This window comes from Ciconia boyciana, chromosome 3 (assembly GCF_034638445.1).
Source record: "Ciconia boyciana chromosome 3, ASM3463844v1, whole genome shotgun sequence".
Classification (NCBI taxonomy): Eukaryota; Metazoa; Chordata; class Aves; order Ciconiiformes; family Ciconiidae; genus Ciconia; species Ciconia boyciana.
In genome coordinates this window covers 85478815-85490184 of record NC_132936.1, presented here as the reverse complement: position 1 = coordinate 85490184, position 11370 = coordinate 85478815, and positions in this window count along the sequence as shown.

The window sequence follows — 11370 nt, the reverse complement described above, 5'->3', positions numbered from 1 at the left end:
AGCTCTGCGCAGCAACAGTGAAGCCTTTTATCAGCTAAGAGTATCTGTTGCTACATGTACCGTACTTAATAACGGCTTCTGCATTTTCCCTGGAAAATTTTTAGGAGACTCAAAATGAGTTAAAAGCCATTAGTGTAGACGATTCCTGGAGGCTAAATGCTTACTCTTGAATTTTCTTTTGAGACACAAAACCAGTTGGTTACAAACCCTTTGAGTCTAATGTGGTCTAAGAATATAATCAACTTTTATAATCAACTGTCGCTTCCGTCTATGGTGATGCAAATACATATTAAAAATGTAGCTTTATGTTCAAATAATATAGATGTCTAATTCAGCTTCAGAAGAAATACAGGCAGCTTACTAATCAACTAGATAGTAGTCCAACTTCAGTTGTAGAGGCCGTGCTCCAGTTTTGAATGCCAGGAGCATGGCTGGAGAGCAGACCTTGCCTCTCAGCAAACCGTACCAGTGGTCAGCCCAAGCTCCCACTGCAAAAATGTGTCCCAAAATTCCAGTGTAAGATGCAATGGTTTGGAAACCCATACACTTTAAAGGCCTAACAACAGAAGTGGAATACACTAAACAGAAGCAAAAGTCAGTTACTCCTAGAGACTGCTTACCACTTTTACACATAATTTGCATATATTATAGAGATGGGCAATGTTTTGAGAACCGTTCATTAAGAGATTCTAGGGTGTGTGTTTCCTTGCTTGACTTTTGGACAACTTCCAACCTTTTTGTCATGCCACATAACACTATGAAAATTTTGTCTGGCAGCAATTCAGGTTAAAAAGCTCACTGTCTCCACAGTTGCTTTGTGGCGACAGATCTTTGTACCACAGCTCAGCACGTCCTTGCGTGTGCCGATGCAGTTGTTTGTGTAACTGCTGCAAAGTAGGTCAGTGGAAAAAAAAAAAAAAAAGCTGAAAATTTGAAGGTGCTTTTGAAAAGGATCATTTCACATATCCCATTTACTCTGCAGTTTCACAACCAGTTTGAGCCAGTTTGACTGTGCGGTACTGTGAAAAGGCGGTCCCAAATTCCACCCTGCCCCATCCTTGTATATCCACGCCGTTCCTCGTGTGGGTGCTAGCCCTCGAACACAATTCTTCCTTAAAGGTCAATTTTCGGTGAGAACAGGTCTCTGATCCAATTCAACTGCAGCTGAACAGGCTTCAGAGCTGACGTAGGAGCAGCAGCAAGAAAAGAGGGCAGCAGCCGCCCAGCCTTCTCACACTGTGCTTAATCTGCTTGCGAGACTGGAGTTGTACAGAGCGCAGCTGAGGCAAGATACACTCCAGAGGGTGAAGGGAAGAGGAAGGAGTGCTTAAGGGGAGCGATTATCAAACCAGATCGTCCAGCGAAGGAGTACCAACACAGAACTTCAGCCCTAATATGTTTTGCAATGTTAGAGGATCTCAGGTCCCTTTTCTTGGTTTAGTTTCAATGATGACAGTACTGCGCAGTGCTAAGAGTCCTGGTGCGTGTCCCTATCCTGAGGCTGCCACACCCCTGCAGTTACCAAGATTTGTGAACTATTTCTTTGAGAAGCTCTAAATACATGGTGTGTTTGCAGGAAACCTTCAAGGATTTGCAGTGAGCGTGCCCTTATGTTTGAAAAGTGCTTTTTCTTTGTCTTATGGAGCATTGTTCTTATTTTACTAAATTAGGCTGTCAAAATACTGTTCCCTGTCATACATTTAGAGTAACACCAGGAGCAGCTTAGAGTTGCTGGAGCAATGGAGTAAAGGAAAGGAGAACGCAAAGGTGCCATCATTCCCACGTCTGAGAAACCTGACCTTAACACTGGTGGGAATTAGTCCTATTTAAACATCAGTTGCAGACATAGTATCATTCCTGCAAACATTTATCATCATGCTGAGAATCCTGGTTTCTGAAGGTGGTTATAAGTGGTGCTTCAGTGAAGCTAACATCTTCATAACTGCAACAGGATTAAACTATAAATCCAAATTAATATCCTTCTGGTATTTCAGGTATATTGGAAGGTATTTTCAAACTACTGCTTTCCCCAGCTCCACCCACACCCAGCTAAACTCTCATAGATCTTTTAAAACCAGGTAGTGTTTGAAGCAAACAACGCCATCTTCATATTTGGACTTTTTTTTTTCCAGTGCCAAGGATCTGGTTCACCAGTTCGTTACTCTACTTGCACACCCGTGTATTCAAATGACATACTCACCTTATGCGTGTGTAAGATCAAACACAGGGGTTTAGCACACTCTTTTAGCTTTTGGGTATGTGTTTAGATACCTCCATAATATTCATTGCAAAAATATGCCTTTCATTCGCATATTATCTGCCTTCATTCCTGAGGATGCAGTTCCCAATGGGCTATCACATAAGTAATCCTTATTTAAACAAGAACAGTGGGATTATTCATATTATTAAAGAACAGTCGTATTTCAGAGGATTATATCCGAGTGAAGCATTCACAGCGCCATGCAAAAATCTGAAAGAGGAAACAGACTAATCTGATGTCAGAGCACAGCTCTTGGCACTCTGTTCTGTAAGGTTGCTTACCACTTGTGCTATTTCGCTGCAGCTGGATTCTTGCCCTATTTCGGATGACTAAGTTACACTACTTGTTTTTTATTTTCAGAATTTCATCTGTGCTTAAGAATTACAATTTCTATTTAATAATTCATTTTCTAGCCCCACAACTTAGAGGGTGATTTTTTGTGATCCAAATACAAATTATTTGTTCCATTTAAGTCAAATTATGATGCTAACTTTTCTATTCCAGGATCAAAATATTACCAGAAACCCAAAGAAAGCTGATTGTTTCAAGATCAATTCTAAGCACACTCCAAATGTCAAAATAGCCTATTAAATGTACGCAGCTTAGAGGAATATCAACAATTTTTTTCTACTTACCATAGAACAGATTTTGGACTTCAGTACTTGAAAAAAAGCCCAAAGTCTCCATCACAGTGAAAACAAACACACTAAAGTGAACTGAATATAACCTTTTGCATCTCTTTAGAGAATCTGTGTTGATCAAAAAGTGTATAAATGCCTAGGTGGGCTGAAACGCAGGCATGAAGAGGAGTGGGAAGTCAATAGGGGGTGTGTAGTCTTACAGCTTATCTGTACTGCTGCGCAAGGCAAACTGTGTCAACTGCTTTCAATTTATTACAGGCTTCATATGATTATGAAATTTTGCAGCATTTTTAAAACCTTCAGTATGCACCTTTCAGGCATCCACGCCAAATTCATAGAAGAGAGAGGAAGAACCACTGCAGGCTTGCCAGCTGCCCTGTGACAGCATGGGAAATGGGAAAAAAGGGCCGAGTCACATGCAGCTAAATGTGTGCACCAAGGGAAACCTGCTCAACATGGAGCTCAGAGAGTTAGAAAACATTTGGCCAGGGATGTGCATGAGATTCTCAGCTTCTTTCTCCCTGTTAGCACAGCCGAGTGAAGTCTGAGCTGCACTGCCCCTGCCCAGGGCAGGATGACATCTGCCCTGGACCAGTCCGGACTGGTTATGGAAACAGGTTTCTGAAGGTACCTTCTGGTCTCTTACTTGCTGGCAGAGCTGCTTGCCCGTGTTGCCAGATATCCACAAGCTGAGGGTGGATAGAGCAAGCCATTTATGAAGTTCTCCATTCAACAGACAGTGCCTCAAAAATCAGCCGAGGCTGCAGGGCTCACCCTGTGAAGGAGAACTGGAAGGGCTTGGTGATGGGGTAGGCGTGAGGGTGATGGCAAGGCAGGCAGGGGCAGTAACCTCAGAGGCAAGGAGGCAGTCCCACAGCACCCAAACAAGAAGAGCAGGTCCAGCAATGCTACCAGGTTCAGCCCACAGTCCAGTGATCACTAGACAATCCATAGCACGAGACAGGGCCAAGGTCAAGCCAGAAAGTCTCGTAGACAAGGCAAGACATAGTATCATACAACATAGGTCAAGCAAGGAGCAAGGATGAGGGCCTGAGTTAAATGCATCTCTGTGGCTAACGGGTGGGAGGCGCAGGGGCGGAAGTCTGATATGTAGCTGTTCAGGGCAGTTGGAGCCTGCTGGTGTTCTTAGGGCCTTACCAGTAGGTAGACTAGCTCGGAGCCACAGACACAAGAAGTTAAGGGGGACTATCGGAGCACAAGCCCTAGGCATACTTTTGCTTCCTTTGCAGTACAAATGGGATCACACTCCACCTGGCAAGCACATCAGTTTGTGTTCAACACAGCTTGAGATCTATGAAAATGTGTCTAATAAGGAGGATTGTAGAAAGGTTTGGCCAACTTGGATAGGTGGACAACACAAGAAGTACAGACATAGCCAAGTAGTGCAGCCATCTGCATCCTGGTAGTGCAGACGTAGCACAACGGGGCAGAGAAAAGGGACATGCGCAGGTCATACGTGTGAGTGGCTTCGGAGAGCTTCAAGCAGTGCTCCCAGCTGTCAGTCATGACTCCATTCCAGGGAGCGAACAGCCTCTATTAATATAGCTTTCTTTCATTGAACATCAAACCTTTTAAGATTTTCTGCAAGGGCAGAGGAAATCCTTCTGTGTAAAGTGCCTTGAAAGACCAGCACCCTACTTGGCTCTCTCTGACTTACACATACAAACAATCCTGTATGTTATCAACTGTCTGTTAGAAAAGCATGTTTTATAGGCAATTCTCTTTCCTTTAAAGGACTTTGAAACTGCACGGTTCATTCACTTTGTTTTAAAGTCTAACCCGCTAGGTTTCAACCCTTTGTGAAAACTGCTTATGATCACAGACATAGCAGTGACATTTTCTCTACCCTTTCTACAGGCAGTCACAATCTCCTGTTTCTTCAAAGTGGTTTGAGCAATGCTATCCCCTCTCATGTGTTCAAGTCATTCAAGGTAGAAGAGCAGAAACAGAGAGGGGAGCAGGAAGCTGATGAGGTCAGGAGCAAGGAGACAGGGGGCAAGGATTTGAGTCCCAGACATGAGCTAGAAAACAAGTTTAAGGAACCAGTTCCAGAAATATGAACTCTTCTAGAGAACTGCTTTTGCTGAAAATATTAACTGTGAATAAAGAAAATTGTTTTCAAATAAAAGTATTAAATGAAAGAAATATGCAAGTGGTATAATGGTATAAACTTACCAGACAGAAAAGAAACTTAATGCTGAAAGTCTTGTATATCTTAAGATATGAAGAAATACTCACAGGTGGTGTTGGTTCTAAATCTTGCCCGAGCTTCAGAAATTAAACTGTGAGGAAGAAGCAGCCTCTTGCATCTGCGGGCAGTAACCACAGCATGAACGAGAGGCACTGACAGGGAACACTGCTCTAGGGCAGAGCCCTTCTTTTGTTATCAGTAATATAAATTTACATTAAAACAAACATGCCTACAGTGTCCTCTGTCACATTAAAGGCCTAATATTTCCACCCTGTGGTTACTTTACACCAGTCAGGTGTTATTCTCTGGCTAGTTTTCAACAGGGAAGTGAAAAGTTTCTTCTGTAGCCCATAGCCTACAAGAATTCCCTTTGATTTGTTTTTTTCTTGACATCTCTTTTTGTCTTGTCAAACTAAAAGACTTACTTTTGGGCCTTAACACTTGTAAAGCCTAAAATGTATTGAGCAGTCTAAGATCTGCTGACAAGCCCTCAGAAGTCTCTATTAGCATTACTCTATTACATCCCATCTGGCATTTTCCGAGTGCATTTCCCAACTCTTCCTTAGATTAGGAGCAGTCTTATACAGTGTACAGCCCCTTGTCTAATAGAGTCTCTGTCAATGACTTGAGCGCCTCGATACCATCAGAGGGCTGCAAGAGAAAGTATATCTGAGAGTGCCCACAGTCTCCCTGTATATTCTGGCACATGAAAATACTCTGTATTATCCTCCACTTTCCTTCTCCTATTTGCACTTCTATGCCCATGCAGGGCAGGTACGTTGGGAGCTGGCAAAGCTACCAGGAGGGTATGAAGAGGGTACGAGCTGGCGGTTAGGTTAATCAGGCTTAACTTTCCCCTCTTTGCTGTGTAGAGCTAAACTCACTGCAGGAACCTGGATTTTGATGACAGAAAGTGCTGGTGGAATAATCTGTGGTTTATATCTTCATTTTCCATGTGGTACACAAATGTCTTTCCATGTACAGCTGGTGGCTGGAGAGGCATACTATCATTCCTGTCTATTGAAGAGTCTAACAAGTACTCCAGGAGTAGCAGGTAAAGCTAAAGATACTAAATAAAAACAAAGGGAATAATACTTTATTTATTGCCTTGGTACAAACCAAGAATAACTGCATTCTGATCAAGTAGAAATAAAGTGTCTCCCTTCAAAATCCAATTCAAGGGAGGCTTCATTAAACTAGATTTAACTTAACATCTCCAGTCAGGAACATTTAAGCTCTAAAGGACAGCTGTTAGAAGTGGGAAAAGGGCAGTCGCAGAAAGAGGTTGGTGACTGTGTTAGAAGGGAAAGTAGTCTGAGAAGAGACAGTAATGCTCACAGGAAGGGAGATGCCTCCTCAGAAAAGGCAAATGAGTGGCCACTGCTGACAATCCTGTCTGCAGAGTAACACTTCAATTAAATGCCACCATTATAAAAAGGGGAATGACTCTGGTCATGGCAAGGTGTTGCCATAAGGAGCTATTCCAAAAGGACTTTGGCAGAATATTTATTCCCCTATAGGTATTCCGGCCAATTGTCCCCTGCAAATAAGGCCAACTGGGCCATCTGGGTTCTTGGTCTGGCTTGAAGAAGCAATGAGTCTTAGAAAAAGTCTGTCCAAGCTCCCAGAAGAGGAAGAGTGGCAGGGCGGTCAGCTGGGGTCCATTGTAAATGAATGTTTTCAGGTTTCCTTGCTGAAATAAAATGAAAAAGCAAGTTATTCATTTTTGATGGAAGGAAGGGTTTTGCACACACATAATCGAAATATTTAATTTGGAGTGTATTGGGGCCAGTCTTCTTAAGTTTAGGTGGCTGATAGAAATGTATTGATTGTTAAGGAGAAAAATGAAAAGTATTAAAAAATGTGGGGTTTTTTTTATAAAGGTTACATTTGTGTTTTTGCCACAAGCATCGTATCAGCTTCTTACATGTGCATATGCAACTATATTCAAATGAAAAATGGGAAAAAATGAAATATAATACAATAGCTGAAGAGTGTAATGATACTTGCACATTTTTATTTACATATCAAAATATTAACATTTCAGCCCTTTTTTCCACAAGTCACTTCAGATAATGACAGTTATTATTTCTGAGTGGCAGAAGTGTTTGCTGGACAGTACAGTTGCTTGCCTGCTTGCTGTGGCAAATCAGGCTTTGTCACCTTCACTTAGCAAATAACAAAGCTAAAAGTTAGAACGGCCATGGAGTGTTGTCTGTAGACGATGCACAGGTAGCAGCAAGACTGTTATTGAACATGCTGCACAATATTAAATTCTGTGTCTTTGGTTTAACCACAACGTCAGTAGATAGGACCTCAGGGATGTAGTGTCCGACAGCATTGTATCTGCCATACATATTCATCATGCTCACCCGGGCATCCACCAAACGTTACTGGGTGTCTGAATTTCATTTAAATAATCAGATTTGCTAAAGAGTTTGTTAAAACTGTGACTGTTTTTTTATCTCCCAGGAGGCAGGATTTCCTCTGTCTTGGATTGCCTGCGTTTTGCAAGCATCCTTCAGAAAGCTGGCATCATGTCCACATGAGGAAAATAGGATTATAAATTCTGGCAGGTTAAGTGTAAACAGATAATACGGGAATCCAAAAAGACTTTGAGGAACAGTTTGCAAAAGATAAAAGAACAAACAGCAGACCTTTTTTTCAAGCATATCCAATAGCCTGCTGGAGAATTTATAGGAACAGTAGGTCCCACTGAGAGGAATACAAAAAGAGCTTTCAGAGAAGATACTGCTTTAGCAGAAAAACAGACTAAAATTTTTGGCATTGGTGCGCAGTGTTCCACAAGTTCCTGACCCACAAATTACTGGTGGCTCAGACACTCTTCTGGGCACACGTGGCCACATGCTGCTTCGCTTTTACACTTTCCCATTGTGCCTGCTATTGGTAACTGTCAGAACCAAGATACAAGTCCGAAAAAGATGTTTGATACAGCCATTTTATGTTTTTCTGTGGTGTTTTGTTTTAAATTATTTTAATTTGGTGTGCCTATATTGACAGTTCAGTCCCAATCAAGGCACGACTTCCTGGCAATTTACGCGAACATTTCTTTTCCTTCACTCTTGACAGCAGACTAGCTAAGCCTGAAACAGGACGCTCTGTGCTTGTGGTCAGGCACTAGACCTCTTCTATACCTGAGCTTCTCACACAAGTAGCCACTATGCAGTGGGAAGGCTCCAGCTCAGGAGAGCACATATGATAACCACTCCTCAGGACAGCGCTTGAAGGCATTTTTCACTTAAAGCATTAACAGGGATCTCGAAGGGAAGAAAGTTTCCATGAACTGCGGCCAAATAAACCAGCCAGGTTTTGAAACAGAACAGTGAGGAGCAAGTAGATGAGGGATGGATGGGTGTTAAAATAGCATCAGGACATTTATCCCCTCAGGACATTCATCCAATATATTATATGCTGATAATCAAATTTGTGCAAAGCGGTATTACAAATGCTAATGAAATTTCCCAAAACATAGCAGATTGGCAGAGGAATTTCTTTTGAAGCTTAGAACTTGAAATCCTAGTCAAGCTCACATACGGAAAAGACTGGGCTTGTCGCCTAATGTAGCGCTCTTACATTATGAGGGAAATGAGTCGAATTCCTAGCACTGGCTCAAGGTTTGTTGTCCACACTTAAATGTTCTTTTGTTGTAAATAATAAAGGACTTCTAGTGAAAGTGCGTGGTTGGGTCCCTAATTCCACAGTTATACAATCATTTTAAGATGATGTTGGAAGGGATAATCTACCCTTCTTAGCATCCTGGATACGTATTCCCAGCCAGCATGGTAACCAGACCAGGGAACTGTTCTATTTATAAATAAATGCGATAATGGAAAAAGTGGAGATAGACTTGTCCTTTGTGGTGGCAGTCCACACCTTGGCTTAAAATTAGAAAGGAGTCGCAGATTTTAAAATAGATTAATATAAAATACAATCCAGTTTAGAACAGTCAGTTTTCCTATATAAAAATATTTGGTCTGAAACAAGTAGAATCTTGTGAAACAAGTGAAGCAGCTCCTTAGATAAAATGCCCTCTGAACACAACCAGAAGGTAAACTGATGGACAAGCAAATAAGCGCACAGGTTGTTAACCATAAAACTTGGGAAAGAGGGACATGGGGAATGAGCAGGTATTTAAGTTATTCTGAAACCTTGTTGATACTTACCAAGAGAGAAAAACCTTAGTGACCAGTGAGATTGAAGCCACACTAGCAATGGTCATCTGTATAATTGAAGTAGGTATCGCATATTTGAGCATTTTTGGCATCTCAGGGGATGTTTGGATGTTTTTCTGATTCTGAAAAGAGCCTTTGGGGTGCTTTTCGTGTAATGCACTGAAATGTTCCCACCACAAGAGCACCACCTCCTCTAGTGCTCGGTCTCCAGAAGTACGGAAGATTTTTCAGACATAAATCCTGACATAATACAATAATTCAAAGACTGCTGAGCAGTTTTCCCTGGTAAGAAATAAGTTAGTCAGGAATCCAAAGCATGGGCATATTGTGCTAAACTTTCACTGTGGTAAACTTACAGCTGCTTTAATGTAATTTTCTAGTGTAACACAAGTGGAGAGCCAGATCTAATAGTTTCACTTTGTGCTCAAGATACGGAAATGATGCGCATGCTTTCTTGTTTGACTGATCTGATCCTTCTTTATAAGTAATTTTCATACAGATTATTCCCTGATTTCTTTGTTTATGTCAGACTTTCACTGACTTCGTTCCTTATTTCTTTTGAAGAATGACCTTAGGCTTGTTCCTCTTATAAGTCTAGAACTCCATATGACACCAAGAGGCACAGTCCCACTGAAGAAGATGAGGACCAAGGACTTGGAGTTGGCAAAATTAAGTGATGAATGTTCTTCAGAGAAGTGTCACCTCTTATCTAAGTATTATTTTCTCATCTAAATATTACTGGAACTGTTTGTAGAAGCACAGCAAAAAATACTGACACCATTACCAATGCTGGAGGCATGCTCCAAAGGGCCTGCTCATATACTAGCAACGATCAAACAATTACTTCCTTACAGAATTACTTTCAACCATAAGCCATTTAAATCAAAAAAGGAAACTGCTAAGGACAGAAAGGACTGTCCAAATCCAGCTGCTAACAGGAACTATTTTCCTCCGTCATTGAGACCACTTGTGTCTGGGATAACCTCTACAGACACCAGGAACTACCTGATGTCTGAGAGACAGACATCTGAGACTGAGAGACAGACCTGCAAAAGAGCATGGTCTCCTCCAACAAGTGGGCAAACTGAACAATAGGATGTTCTAATGAAAATACAAGCCACTAGGAGCGGCTCTGATCCAAGCCTTTTGTGGCTAGTAGGTAAGAAAAGAAGTGCTGGAAACTCTATATATGAAGAAAGGAGGTATGAAGGTAGCACAGAACTGACAACACCATTTTCTACCTGCATCAGCGCCTTTCTGAAGATCAGTGACTGAAAATGATTACTACAAAATCAAGATTATCTTGGCAGGAAGTTTTTCAAAGAATTGGTGTATCCATGTAAAGTCACAGAAGACATCTGTACTACAGTCATTAAAGCAGCTTAAGACCTGAATTTGAATTTATTCTATAACCTTCATTCACATGATCATCAAAATAAGGCTGTACCTTCACCTGTTGAATCTTGATTTGGCCCCTGTGATTGGTACATTCATTACCTTGGGCTCACTTACTGTGCCTTTTTTATAGTAAAACTAGTTTGCTGCCAGAATTGTGTAGACAAAATGCCACTGAAGCCATTGATTCCCAGTGTGAACAAAGTGATTCTACAGAAAAATACAAATGCCACCTACTAAAAATGGAGTCTTAGAGGAAAAGGAAATCTCTCTGTTAAACCCATTGCCCTGGAACTTGACCACAGAATATTTTAAAAAACCCTGAATTTTACCCACTTCAGGGTAAAATAACACAGCTTACTTATTTAATCTAGTTACCCTAAAAATTATTGATGTTGGGAGAAATAACTTTATGATACTTTTTTTTTTACATGGAAGACATATTAAAGTAATAAATATGACACAACATTTTTAGGCCAGTACGGATGGGTAATTAATCCTTGCAGCTCTCTGCCACTGGTTCTGTTCACTCTACTTTAGAAATTAGAAACCTGATATGGGAATGAAAGAATTACTTTGCAAAAGTCTTTTTCTCTTGCTGCTGATAACGTTATCTCTCACATGTTTTGATCAATAGAACATTTAGCTAAAGGAGGAGTCTCTTCCATA